This window comes from Akebia trifoliata, chromosome 12, assembly GCF_017979445.1.
Source record: "Akebia trifoliata isolate Shusen 1 chromosome 12, ASM1797944v1, whole genome shotgun sequence".
In the NCBI taxonomy this organism is placed as follows: Eukaryota; Viridiplantae; Streptophyta; class Magnoliopsida; order Ranunculales; family Lardizabalaceae; genus Akebia; species Akebia trifoliata.
Window position 1 is genome coordinate 25,159,724 of NC_141386.1, and position 12,251 is coordinate 25,171,974.

The 12,251-nt window shown below is 34.1% G+C and overlaps 2 pseudogenes; one reads left to right on the top strand and one right to left on the bottom strand.

The window, feature by feature from the left end:
* Window positions 1-268: 268 nt before the first annotated feature.
* LOC147389145 (G-type lectin S-receptor-like serine/threonine-protein kinase At2g19130 pseudogene) lies at window positions 269-3,547 on the bottom strand (annotated as a pseudogene).
* A 3,713-nt stretch (window positions 3,548-7,260) lies between these two features.
* LOC147389146 (G-type lectin S-receptor-like serine/threonine-protein kinase At2g19130 pseudogene) lies at window positions 7,261-9,935 on the top strand (annotated as a pseudogene).
* The last annotated feature ends 2,316 nt before the right edge of the window (window positions 9,936-12,251 follow it).

A 12,251-nucleotide genomic window follows, 5' to 3' on the forward strand; every position in this document is an offset into this window, starting at 1 on the left:
CCGTCTCCTCACAAAACCTTTTTTTTTGGAAGGTTTGGATCATTATGTCACCATAATTTTTGGATTGTTAACTTGGTTCTATGGGTCAATGAAACTGATCATAATTTTGAAAGGGATGCTAAGTTTACAGATGTTTCATGTTTGATTAATTACAATCTTGTAAACATTTAATAATATGTATTGGTAATATTTATCAAACCATTTGATTAGCCTCTGTGGAATCCCTTGATCAATTATAGAAGAAACAAATGGAGTTGACTCATATCTCTTGTACCCAATAACAGACATTCATATAATATAGAAATTTCTAAACATTATTGAGCAATAATCTTGCTTGCCTTACAAACAAAATAAGATAAAATAAAAGGAAAGATATGAAGCCACTAGGTATTATAGTTTCAAAGATTTTAAAACAGAACATAATTTGTACTGAACCTTGATGGAATGTGAACTGTTTGAGAATTCTTTTCCATGTCATCGTCTTTAAGATTAAGAACTCTTCGATGAGGTGCTGCTTTTGTCTTGAGCGGAAGTCGAAGTAGTACTACGTGTTTGTGAACTCGGGTTCGAGGATTCAGAGAAGAAATGGATGTTTGCCTCATTCTCCAGAAGAACTTGGAGATATCTTGGGATTGGGGGAGGGTTCACCTCCAAGAACCCCTCAAGAATCTGAACAATCTGCCCCATCGATGGCCTATGAACCTCGTCATCCTGAATACACCAACAAGCAACTCTAAAAGCTCTAGTAACCTCTTCAACATCAGCATTACCCCCCAACCTAAGATCTACAAGTGTTAGGACATCTTCACCTTCAGTCATCTTGGTTGCAGCCCATGTTGGGAAAAACCCAAACTTTCCATCATTGGACTGCTCCAAGTTTCTTCTCCCCGAGATCACTTCGAAAAGCATCATCCCATAGCTGTAGACATCGGCTTTGGCTGTGATGGCGGCACCCGACATCCATTCCGGTGCAAGATAGCCTCTAGTTCCCCTCATAGTCGTCAAGACCCGACTGAATTCACGACCAAGAAGCTTTGCCAAACCGAAGTCAGCAACTATGGGAACGAAATCAGCATCCAAAAGTATGTTCTCGGGCTTGATATCACAATGTATAATGCAGTCTCGGCATTTCTCATGGAGATAAGCCAATCCTCTAGCCGTCCCAAGCGCAATTTGGTATCTTTTCTTCCAATCTAAGTTACTAGCATCCTTTTGATGAAACAATTGTGAATCTAAAGAACCCTTTGGCATGTAATCGTAGACTAGTAACCTTTTAGTACCTTCAGAGCAGAACCCACGTAGACGAACGAGATTAACATGTTGGATCGACCCAATCGTGCTCACTTCAGTTCGGAATTGTTTTTCTCCTTGACTAAGGCCTTCAAGCTTCTTTACAGCTATGACGGTAGAATCAGGCAACGTCCCTTTGAAGACAGAACCAAAACCTCCACCACCCAACTTTTCTGAAAAATTCTTTGTCACTGTTTGTAAATCTCTGTACGTAAATACCACCAAAGAACCCTCAACTGTCTTCAATGTTCCAATCGGTCTCCTTGTATGCCATAAACAGAGAAGCGTCAAAACAAGGCCCAAGACACCTAAAGTTCCTACAACAGCACCAACGATAACCCCAGTATTTGAAGCCTTTTTTTTCTTCTCTCCGAAACTCTGAAGCTCAGAAGCCGCAAGTCTGAGATAGAGATCTTCTCCACCATTATCACCATTTGAGAGTTTTTGCACATTCAAAAGATCACCACTCCACACTGAACACCCACCATTTCCGTAAGAATAAGCACTGCAAGAACAATTGTTCAAGCAACCCAATTCGCACGCTTTGGCACTCCCAACTTCCAAAGACCACCGATTTTCAGGCCATTTCATGTTGGACTTGGATAAAAATCCATCTTGCATTCCACACTGCAAAGGGGTTCTCCTCACACAACCAAGAGATCTATCACTCAGATTCCAATCTTTGGAGCGTGGTTCAAAGCCTTCCAAACATTGACAGTAGTTTGAATTTGCTTCATCGCAGCTGCTGAAAGGCCCACAGATAGCATAAACATGACATTTAAGTTTCGGTTGAGAACCAAACAAGCTCCATTCCTTCGTCTCCGGCAACCATGACATTTGCTGGACTTGACCCAACAAACCAAGCACAAATCTATATATAATAGAATTATTATAAAGATTATATGTGAAATAGTTCTCGTTCTCATTTGTAATATAGCTGAAATTATGGATATGGTTTGCTCTCATCTCAGGAATATTGCTGAAAATAAGCCCATTCCATATTCCAGTTGACCAATACCGATGATTCCGAGACTCGTTCCATTGTAAAAAATACTGATTAGTTCCATCAGGGTCCAATTCTAGAGAAAAGATCCCCTTAGCAGGATTTTCTGAACTTTTCCATGAAGTAAGTTGCATTGATTTGTTGGTGTGTTTATTAAAATTAAGCTTACCACCCGGAAGCCATGTATCCGTTGGGTAATCGAAACTTTGCCAAACTATATCAGATTTATTCAACCCATTTCTCAAAACAAGATTTCCATCATCCCGAAGAACTACTTCAGAGGAATTCAAGGTGTTTGAGGTCGAATTAGTGGACCAAATAGTGATTTTGGACTGATCTAGAAGGACTAGATTACCATTTTCTAAGAGTTTCAACTCTGAAGAAGATGGGTCTTTGAGAGGGCTCTCTCTGTTTGCAACCCAAACAACTGTTTGAACTGTGACCCTATTCATATTATACCAGATGCCTATGTAGTAGTTGAGAGACTTACCAGGTGTGAAGAAACCAAGGACAAAATTTTCACCTTTAGAGACTATTGTTTTGTCTCCAGTGAGAGATTGACCTGTAGAGATGGTGTCAGCTGTAACAAAAACATGGGTCTTTGAAGAGAAGATGAAGAAGAAGAAGAAGAAGAAGAAGAGAAGAAAAGGAAAGAACCATGGATTGTTCCATGTATCCAACATCTCTGCAAATATTAACAGAGAGACAAGTCTGCCAAAAAGATTTCAGCTTTACAGAAGATTAGAAGAAGAGAAAGGGTATTGAATGTTAGATGCTTCGCAGGTCATGAGAGATGTTGATCCGATTTGTAAAATATTGTTTTAGATACAAAAGTCTAAGGATAAGGGTTTTAAACAAGATGTTGAAAGAGTTAAAAATAAGAGTTGAGATAATTTGGCGCTCTCTTTTTCAAACACGCTCATCATAGAACCATAGATCCTTTGATTCGACAGACACAAGAAATATGTTCGATCCAAATTATCAATAAAAATAAGGAACAAAATAATATGTCTTAGCAAGTAAGGATTGATCCAGAGACAATATTGATCCATATTTTCTGATTTAAAACGATCATAGTTCAAAGTATTTAAAGAAAATTTAATAAAACTAACTTTAAATAAACAAGAATTGAAATTACAATGTAAAGAATTAGATCGGTCGAATCCACAAAAAACAATCCATCTCATCAGTTTATATGTTTTTTTTATCATCTCAATCCAATCAACAAAGCTAATGTTGTTGAACCAAAAGATGAAATCTATTAAACCTCAAATATTTAGTCTAAATTCTTTGATGATATTTAATAAAACGAAATCAAAAGATTAAATATAAAGAATCTAATTAGACATGGTTAACTTAAACTTTTTTAAGATTAAACTATCAAAATCAAGAGAATAAATATTAAATCTTATAACCACTACTTAACAAATTGGTATCCCAATAAAACAATGAAACTTAGATAAAAATAAATAAAATTAGTTAAGATGATCTTGCTCATCCTTCATCAACCTCTATAATGAAGATCTAGCCGTAGATTATTGTAAGAATAATAAAAGAAATTATAAAAATAAAGAGAGAAGAAATTGAGAAGAGAAAAATGCTTCTTTTATTAATTTTGATCTAAAACTGGAAGAAAACTAATTCTGTTTACAAAGCTTGAACAAAAAGTAAACCTAAAAATCTAAAAACTGAAAACTAGAAGAAATGAGGTAAAAGAAGAAGATGATCTCAGAGGAGATGAGATTTGACTATGATCTGATCTCTTATTTATAGAGACCAGATTAGGGTTTCACAGATTCGAAATTTTTTTATAGATAGTAAAAAAGTCTAAACCTTTGTTTATTACGTAATAATTTACACCGCCATAAATTTACACAAATCAAGGGAGTATCCCTAATTTTTATTAAGACCTAGAGGGTACATCAAAATTATCCTAAACATAATTCATTTTTTTTTATTATATTAACTATTTTTCATATATTTTAATCACCTTGGCATCAAGTAGCAATTATAGAATTTAAGTACCTCACATACTTTGAAAAATCATAATTTATAAATTTGAGCTTAATTAGTTGTGTAAAATATACATAATTCATCATAAAAAATAAACAAAATTAAAAGTTGGATAAATAACATTTTATTTTACCCTTTTTTCTTGCAATGAAATGCCCATTGGATGTAAGGGTATTTTAGTCATTTAAAGTGATCATATCACCAATGGCCCTTTAAATTTTTTTAAATGTTATCTGTCATTTGCAGTTACAGATTACACCCTGTCACCAAATGACAGATAACATTTAAAAAAATAAGAAATATCGACCAATGTAAAAGCGTGACTTCATTTATAGTACCTCCTTGTTGAGCCTGATAGTACTGGTCAAATGACAGATAACATTTAAAAAAATTTGACTATAAAAATAAGTGATTGCATCTTGTCTTGTGTTTGTTTTTAGATTTATTTTTTTTTGTTCGATTGCACCTATTTTTTTTAGGTGGGTGGAAAGTTGTTTTCAAATCTTGTGAGGCCATGTGAGCTTGCTTCTGAGTCTTTATTTGACTTGGCACGAGGAGTAATTATCAAATGACAGATAACATTTAAAAAAATTTAAAGGGCCATTGGTGATATGATCACTTTAAATGACTAAAATACCCTTACATCCAATGGGCATTTCATTGCAAGAAAAAAGGGTAAAATAAAATGTTATTTATTCAACTTTTAATTTTGTTTATTTTTTATGATGAATTATGTATATTTTACACAACTAAGTAAGCTCAAATTTATAAATTATGATTTTTCAAAGTATGTGAGGTACTTAAATTCTATAATTGCTACTTGATGCCAAGGTGATTAAAATATATGAAAAATAGTTAATATAATAAAAAAAAATGAATTATGTTTAGGATAATTTTGATGTACCCTCTAGGTCTTAATAAAAATTAGGGATACTCCCTTGATTTGTGTAAATTTATGACGGTGTAAATTATTACGTAATAAACAAAGGTTTAGACTTTTTTACTATCTATAAAAAAATTTCAAATCTGTGAAACCCTAATCTGGTCTCTATAAATAAGAGATCAGATCATAGTCAAATCTCATCTCCTCTGAGATCATCTTCTTCTTTTACCTCATTTCTTCTAGTTTTCAGTTTTTAGATTTTTAGGTTTACTTTTTGTTCAAGCTTTGTAAACAGAATTAGTTTTCTTCCAGTTTTAGTCAAAATTAATAAAAGAAGCATTTTTCTCTTCTCAATTTCTTCTCTCTTTATTTTTATAATTTCTTTTATTATTCTTACAATAATCTACGGCTAGATCTTCATTATAGAGGTTGATGAAGTATGAGCAAGATCATCTTAACTAATTTTATTTATTTTTATCAAAGTTTCATTGTTTTATTGGGATACCAATTTGTTAAGTAGTAATTATCAGATTTAATATTTATTCTCTTGATTTTGATAGTTTAATCTTAAAAAAGTTTAAGTTAACCATGTCTAGTTAGATTCTTTATATTTAACCTTTTGATTTCGTTTTATTAAATATCATCAAAGAATTTAGACTAAATATTTGAGGTTTAATAGATTTCATCTTTTGGTCCAACAACATTAGCTTTGTTGATTGGATTGAGATGATAAAAAAGACAAATAAACTGATGAGATGGATTGTTTTTTGTGGATTCGACCGATCTAATTCTTTACATTGTAATTTCAATTCTTGTTTATTTAAAGTTAGTTTTATTAAATTTTCTTTAAATACTTTAAACTATGATCGTTTTAAATCAGAAAATATGGATCAATATTGTCTCTGGATCAATCCTTACTTGTTAAGACTTATTATTTTGTTCCTTATTTTTATTGATAATTTGGATCGAACATATTTCTTGTGTCTATCGAATCAAAGGATCTATGGTTCTATGATGAGCGTATTTGAAAAAGAGAGCGCCAAATTATCTCAACTCTTATTTTTAACTCTTTCAAGATCTTGTTTAAAACCCTTATCCTTAGACTTTTGTATCTAAAACAATATTTTACAAATCGGATCAAATTAGTGGTGCAATTTTGTTCTATTGGATTTTGTAAATAAATTGATAGATTAATGAACCATTGATTTCCATGATAATTATCTTTTTATGAATATAAATATATGTAATTTAGAAAAAAATGTATAAATAATTTTAAACATTTTAATAAAGATGTATTAGTCTAATTGAACTATTGTGGTATGATCAACATTGCAAATATTCAATTCGATCATCAATTCAATGTTTAAACCATCAATACAAAATTCTATCATCTTCAACACCCCCCTAAATCTTTTTTTGATCTTGAGGTTTGAAGGAGGTAAAATCTTAAGAATTGAAGATGAGGATACAAAATTTTGTCCTTAAAAGTAAAGTACAAACAAAGTTTTATTACAAACCAAAGTCAAAGTGTATGTTTGAAAACTTGGGAAAGCTCTAATTTTATAGAGCAAATTCAAAGAGTACCTCAAAATTTGTGGGTATTTTTTGAGAGTTACAATTGTCACACCAATTTGTACTAACGCCACACCAATTGTATGCAATTCTTTGATTATTTATATAGGAATTGGTGGGCTAGTAAAAATTGTTGTGGAAATAGTCTCTCTTTTTTTTTTTTCTTTTTTTTTAATTTTTTAATATAAGCTTAAATAATTCAAAGAAATCCAGAGGCACACATCTAACAAAGATATACTAAAAATATCATAAACTCAGGGGAGTAATTATTTTGTTTTTCTTATCCTTAGAAACACAAGAAGGGCAAGACTGTCAAAACGTAGTTAAGAATTTGAAAATAGAAGACAAAAACAGCAGTTGAGACCAGGTACGAGGTACGTGTAGCTCAGGTTGTCTCTGTCTCTCATGACCTGCGAAGCATCTAACATTCAAAACCCTTTCCCTTCTTCTAATCTTCTGTAAAGCTGAAATCTTTTTGGCAGACTTGTCTCTCTGTTAATATTTGCAGAGATGTTGGATACATGGTGTTCCATGGTTCTTTCCTTTTCTTCTCTTCTTCTTCTTCTTCTTCTTCTTCATCTTCTCTTCAAAAACCCATGTTTTTGTTACAGCTGACACCATCTCTACAGGTCAATCTCTCACTGGAGACCAAACAATAGTCTCTAAAGGTGAAAATTTTGTCCTTGGTTTCTTCACACCAGGTAAGTCTCTCAACTACTACATATGCATCTGGTATAATATGAATAAGGTCACAGTTCAAACAGTTGTTTGGGTTGCAAACAGAGAGAGCCCTCTCAAAGACCCATCTTCTTCAGAGTTGAAACTCTTAGAAAATGGTAATCTAGTCCTTCTAGATCAGTCCAAAATCACTATTTGGTCCACTAATTCGACCTCAAACACCTTGAATTCCTCTGAAGTAGTTCTTCGGGATGATGGAAATCTTGTTTTGAGAAATGGGTTGAATAAATCTGATATAGTTTGGCAAAGTTTCGATTACCCAACGGATACATGGCTTCCAGGTGGTAAGCTTAATTTTAATAAACACACCAACAAATCAATGCAACTTACTTCATGGAAAAGTTCAGAAAATCCTGCTAAGGGGATCTTTTCTCTAGAATTGGACCCTGATGGAACTAATCAGTATTTTTTACAATGGAACGAGTCTTGGAATCATCGGTATTGGTCTACTGGAATATGGAATGGGCTTATTTTCAGCAATATTCCTGAGATGAGAGCAAACCATATCTATAATTTCAGCTATATTACAAATGAGAACGAGAACTATTTCACATATAATCTTTATAATAATTCTATTATATATAGATTTGTGCTTGGTTTGTTGGGTCAAGTCCAGCAAATGTCATGGTTGCCGGAGACGAAGGAATGGAGCTTGTTTGGTTCTCAACCGAAACTTAAATGTCACGTTTATGCTATCTGTGGGCCTTTCGGCAGCTGCGATGAAGCAAATTCAAACTACTGTCAATGTTTGGAAGGCTTTGAACCACGCTCCAAAGATTGGAATCTGAGTGATAGATCTCTTGGTTGTGTGAGGAGAACCCCTTTGCAGTGTGGAATGCAAGATGGATTTTTATCCAAGTCCAACATGAAATGGCCTGAAAATCGGTGGTCTTTGGAAGTTGGGAGTGCCAAAGCGTGCGAATTGGATTGCTTGAACAATTGTTCTTGCAGTGCTTATTCTTACGGAAATGGTGGGTGTTCAGTGTGGAGTGGTGATCTTTTGAATGTGCAAAAACTCTCAAATGGTGATAATGGTGGAGAAGATATCTCAGACTTGCGGCTTCTGAGCTTCAGAGTTTCGGAGAGAAGAAAAAAAAGGCTTCAAATACTGGGGTTATCGTTGGTGCTGTTGTAGGAACTTTAGGTGTCTTGGGCCTTGTTTTGACGCTTCTCTGTTTATGGCATACAAGGAGACCGATTGGAACATTGAAGACAGTTGAGGGTTCTTTGGTGGTATTTACGTACAGAGATTTACAAACAGTGACAAAGAATTTTTCAGAGGGACGTTGCCTGATTCTACCATCATAGCTGTAAAGAAGCTTGAAGGCCTTAGTCAAGGAGAAAAACAATTCCGAACTGAAGTGAGCACAATTGGGTCGATCCAACATGTTAATCTCGTTTGTCTACGTGGGTTCTGCTCCGAAGGTACTAAAAGGTTACTAGTCCACGATTACATGCCAAAGGGTTCTTTAGATTCACAATTGTTTCATCAAAAGGATGCTAGTAACTTAGATTGGAAGAAAAGATACCAAATTGGCTTGGGACAGCTAGAGGATTGGCTTATCTCCATGAGAAATGCCGAGACTGCATTATACATTGTGATATCAAGCCCGAGAACATACTTTTGGATGCTGATTTCGTTCCCATAGTTGCTGACTTTGGTTTGGCAAAGCTTCTTGCTCGTGAATTCAGTCGGGTCTTGACGACTATGAGGGGAACTAGAGGCTATCTTGCACCGGAATGGATGTCGGGTGCAGCCATCACAGCCAAAGCCGATGTCTACAGCTATGGGATGATGCTTTTCGAAGTGATCTCGGGGAGAAGAAACTTGGAGTAGTCCAATGATGGAAAGTTTGGGTTTTTCCCAACATGGGCTGCAACCAAGATAACTGAAGGTGAAGATGTCCTAACACTTGTAGATCTTAGGTTGGGGGGTAATGCTGATGTTGAAGAGGTTACTAGAGCTTTTAGAGTTGCTTGTTGGTGTATTCAGGATGACGAGGTTCATAGGCCATCGATGGGGCAGATTGTTCAGATTCTTGAGGGGTTCTTGGAGGTGAACCCTCCCCCAATCCCAAGATATCTCCAAGTTCTTCTGGAGAATGAGGCAAACATCCATTTCTTCTCTGAATCCTCGAACCCGAGTTCACAAACACGTAGTACTACTTCGACTTCCGCTCAAGACAAAAGCAGCACCTCATCGAAGAGTTCTTAATCTTAAAGACGACGACATGGAAAAGAATTCTCAAACAGTTCACATTCCATCAAGGTTCAGTACAAATTATGTTCTGTTTTAAAATCTTTGAAACTATAATACCTAGTGGCTTCATATCTTTCCTTTTATTTTATCTTATTTTGTTTGTAAGGCAAGCAAGATTATTGCTCAATAATGTTTAGAAATTTCTATATTATATGAAGGTCTGTTATTGGGTACAAGAGATATGAGTCAACTCCATTTGTTTCTTCTATAATTGATCAAGGGATTCCACAGAGGCTAATCAAATGGTTTGATAAATATTACCAATACATATTATTAAATGTTTACAAGATTGTAATTAATCAAACATGAAACATCTGTAAACTTAGCATCCCTTTCAAAATTATTATCAGTTTCATTGACCCATAGAACCAAGTTAACGATCCAAAAATTATGGTGACATAATGATCCAAGCCTTCCGAAAAAAAGGTTATGTGAGGGGACTGGTAATTTGTCTAATAGGACATGATTATAAAGTGCTATTGCTCATGAGCATAGTGACAAAGTTGGGTTCAGGAATAATTCGGCAAGAGAAAGCTTCGGAAAAAAGTTGATAAAGCCGGGAAAACTTTGGATATATTAAAAGTAAAATTTTATTTTTTTTAAAAAAATGTAAAAGAAATATATACTTAAAATAATTAAAAAAATAAAATAATCTATGATTTTTTTTGAAAAATCGTCGATTCATCCAGCTTTTTTTTTAAATCAAAGATTTTTTCAAAAACTTCATGATTTAATCAACAACTATTAAAACTGTAATTTAATTAAAAAAAATTTGCAGATTTTTCGTTACTATGCTCATGAGGTATGCAGTGAAAAAAAAAAAAAAATTCTCCAAATTCCACTGACGCTATGGGAAAAAAGAAAAAAAAAAAGAAAAAAAAGAAAAAGAAAAGAAGAGACAATTCTGGATTTCGTTTGCACCACTCAAAAGTGTTAATAGTGTAGTTTACACAATTAATATGCTTCAACATTGAATGGGTCAGTCATGTTAGGACATGGGCCTTAAAATGATCTTATTACAGGGCTCCACAATGGGCTTGATTATTAGTCTTGTCCTCCAATGGATCTTGCTTGTTCTCAATGTAGACTCCAATGTGCACAATCCTTGGCCAAGTTTGGATTTTCATTAGTCCACGGGAACTTCTATGTTTACTCATCTGACTTGATTCGATTTAGGTAATTCAATAAACTTTGTCCTTAAACATTCTAGTTCAAGATTAGTAAATCGTCCATATATTTTGTTGACCCATTTTGATGGGGTTACAAATTTCGGAATAGGCTGATTTTTGGGGAAGATGATTTCTTCATCATAGAGATTATCCTCACCAAAAACCAGTTCATTCTGAAACTTTTAACCCATATATATATAAGACAAAACAATTTGACTATGCCTGAGTTGCCCTTATTAATTTGTGGGGTACTTTTATAATTACCCATATATAATGCTAACATTTATGACCACATGGGGATGTTTAGTGCATAAAATGGGGTGGACTTCACCCAAAATCCAAGTTTCGAAAATTGAGTTTAGCAGGTTTGGAACCATGGAATAGATCTGAATAATAAAAAGAAATAAGTCGAATATAGTTTAATATACCTTGACCGGACTCGCATCTGGGGATGGATAGAAATCGACCCCCAGATTTGCCACTATCCGAATATATATTGTTTTGAAAACCATATTTTTAAGTTTTTCTAAATATCCTTTTCTACGTCGATTTCTTATAAAATTGAAGAGTATAATGGTAAAATAGAATATTATTCTAAGCTTGCAAAGAAGTTTTGGAATGGGTTGATTTTTGATGAGAATGATCTCCTCACCGTAGGGATCATCCTCACCAAAAATCAGCCCATTCCAAAACCTCTAACCCATGTTTTGAAAAATGTTTGCCAAAATATTTGTTTCTGAACGGGAGCCATATATATATGGTCTCATTCAATGGCTAACTTTTTGGCAAAATATTTTTCAAAACATGAATTAGAGGTTTTGGAATGGGCTGATTTTTGGTGCGGATGATCTCTACGGTGAGGAGATCATCATCACCAAAAATCAGCCCATTCCAAAACTTCTAACCCCATCAAAAACAGTTTACAAAAAATGGATGGTCCACGATTTTTCAGCTTGTAAACATGGGTTAGAAGTTTTGGAATGGGCTGATTTTTGGTGAGGATGATCTCCTCACCGTAGAGATCATCCTCACCAAAAATCAGCCCATTCCAAAACCTCTAACTCATGTTTTGAAAAATGTTTTGATTGGGCTGATTTTTTTTTTTTTTTGATGATCTTCTCATCATAGAGATCATCCTCACAAAAAATCAGCTCAATACAAAATTTCTAACCCATATTTTAAAATTTTATTAAAAACGAAAATTTTTACATATGTTTTCTCATATGGCCCTTGAACCTATATATATATATATAGGGAAATGTTCAGCACCCTAAGTTTTACCACACACTTTAACAAACGTTTTTTGTCCTACATGGGTTAGAA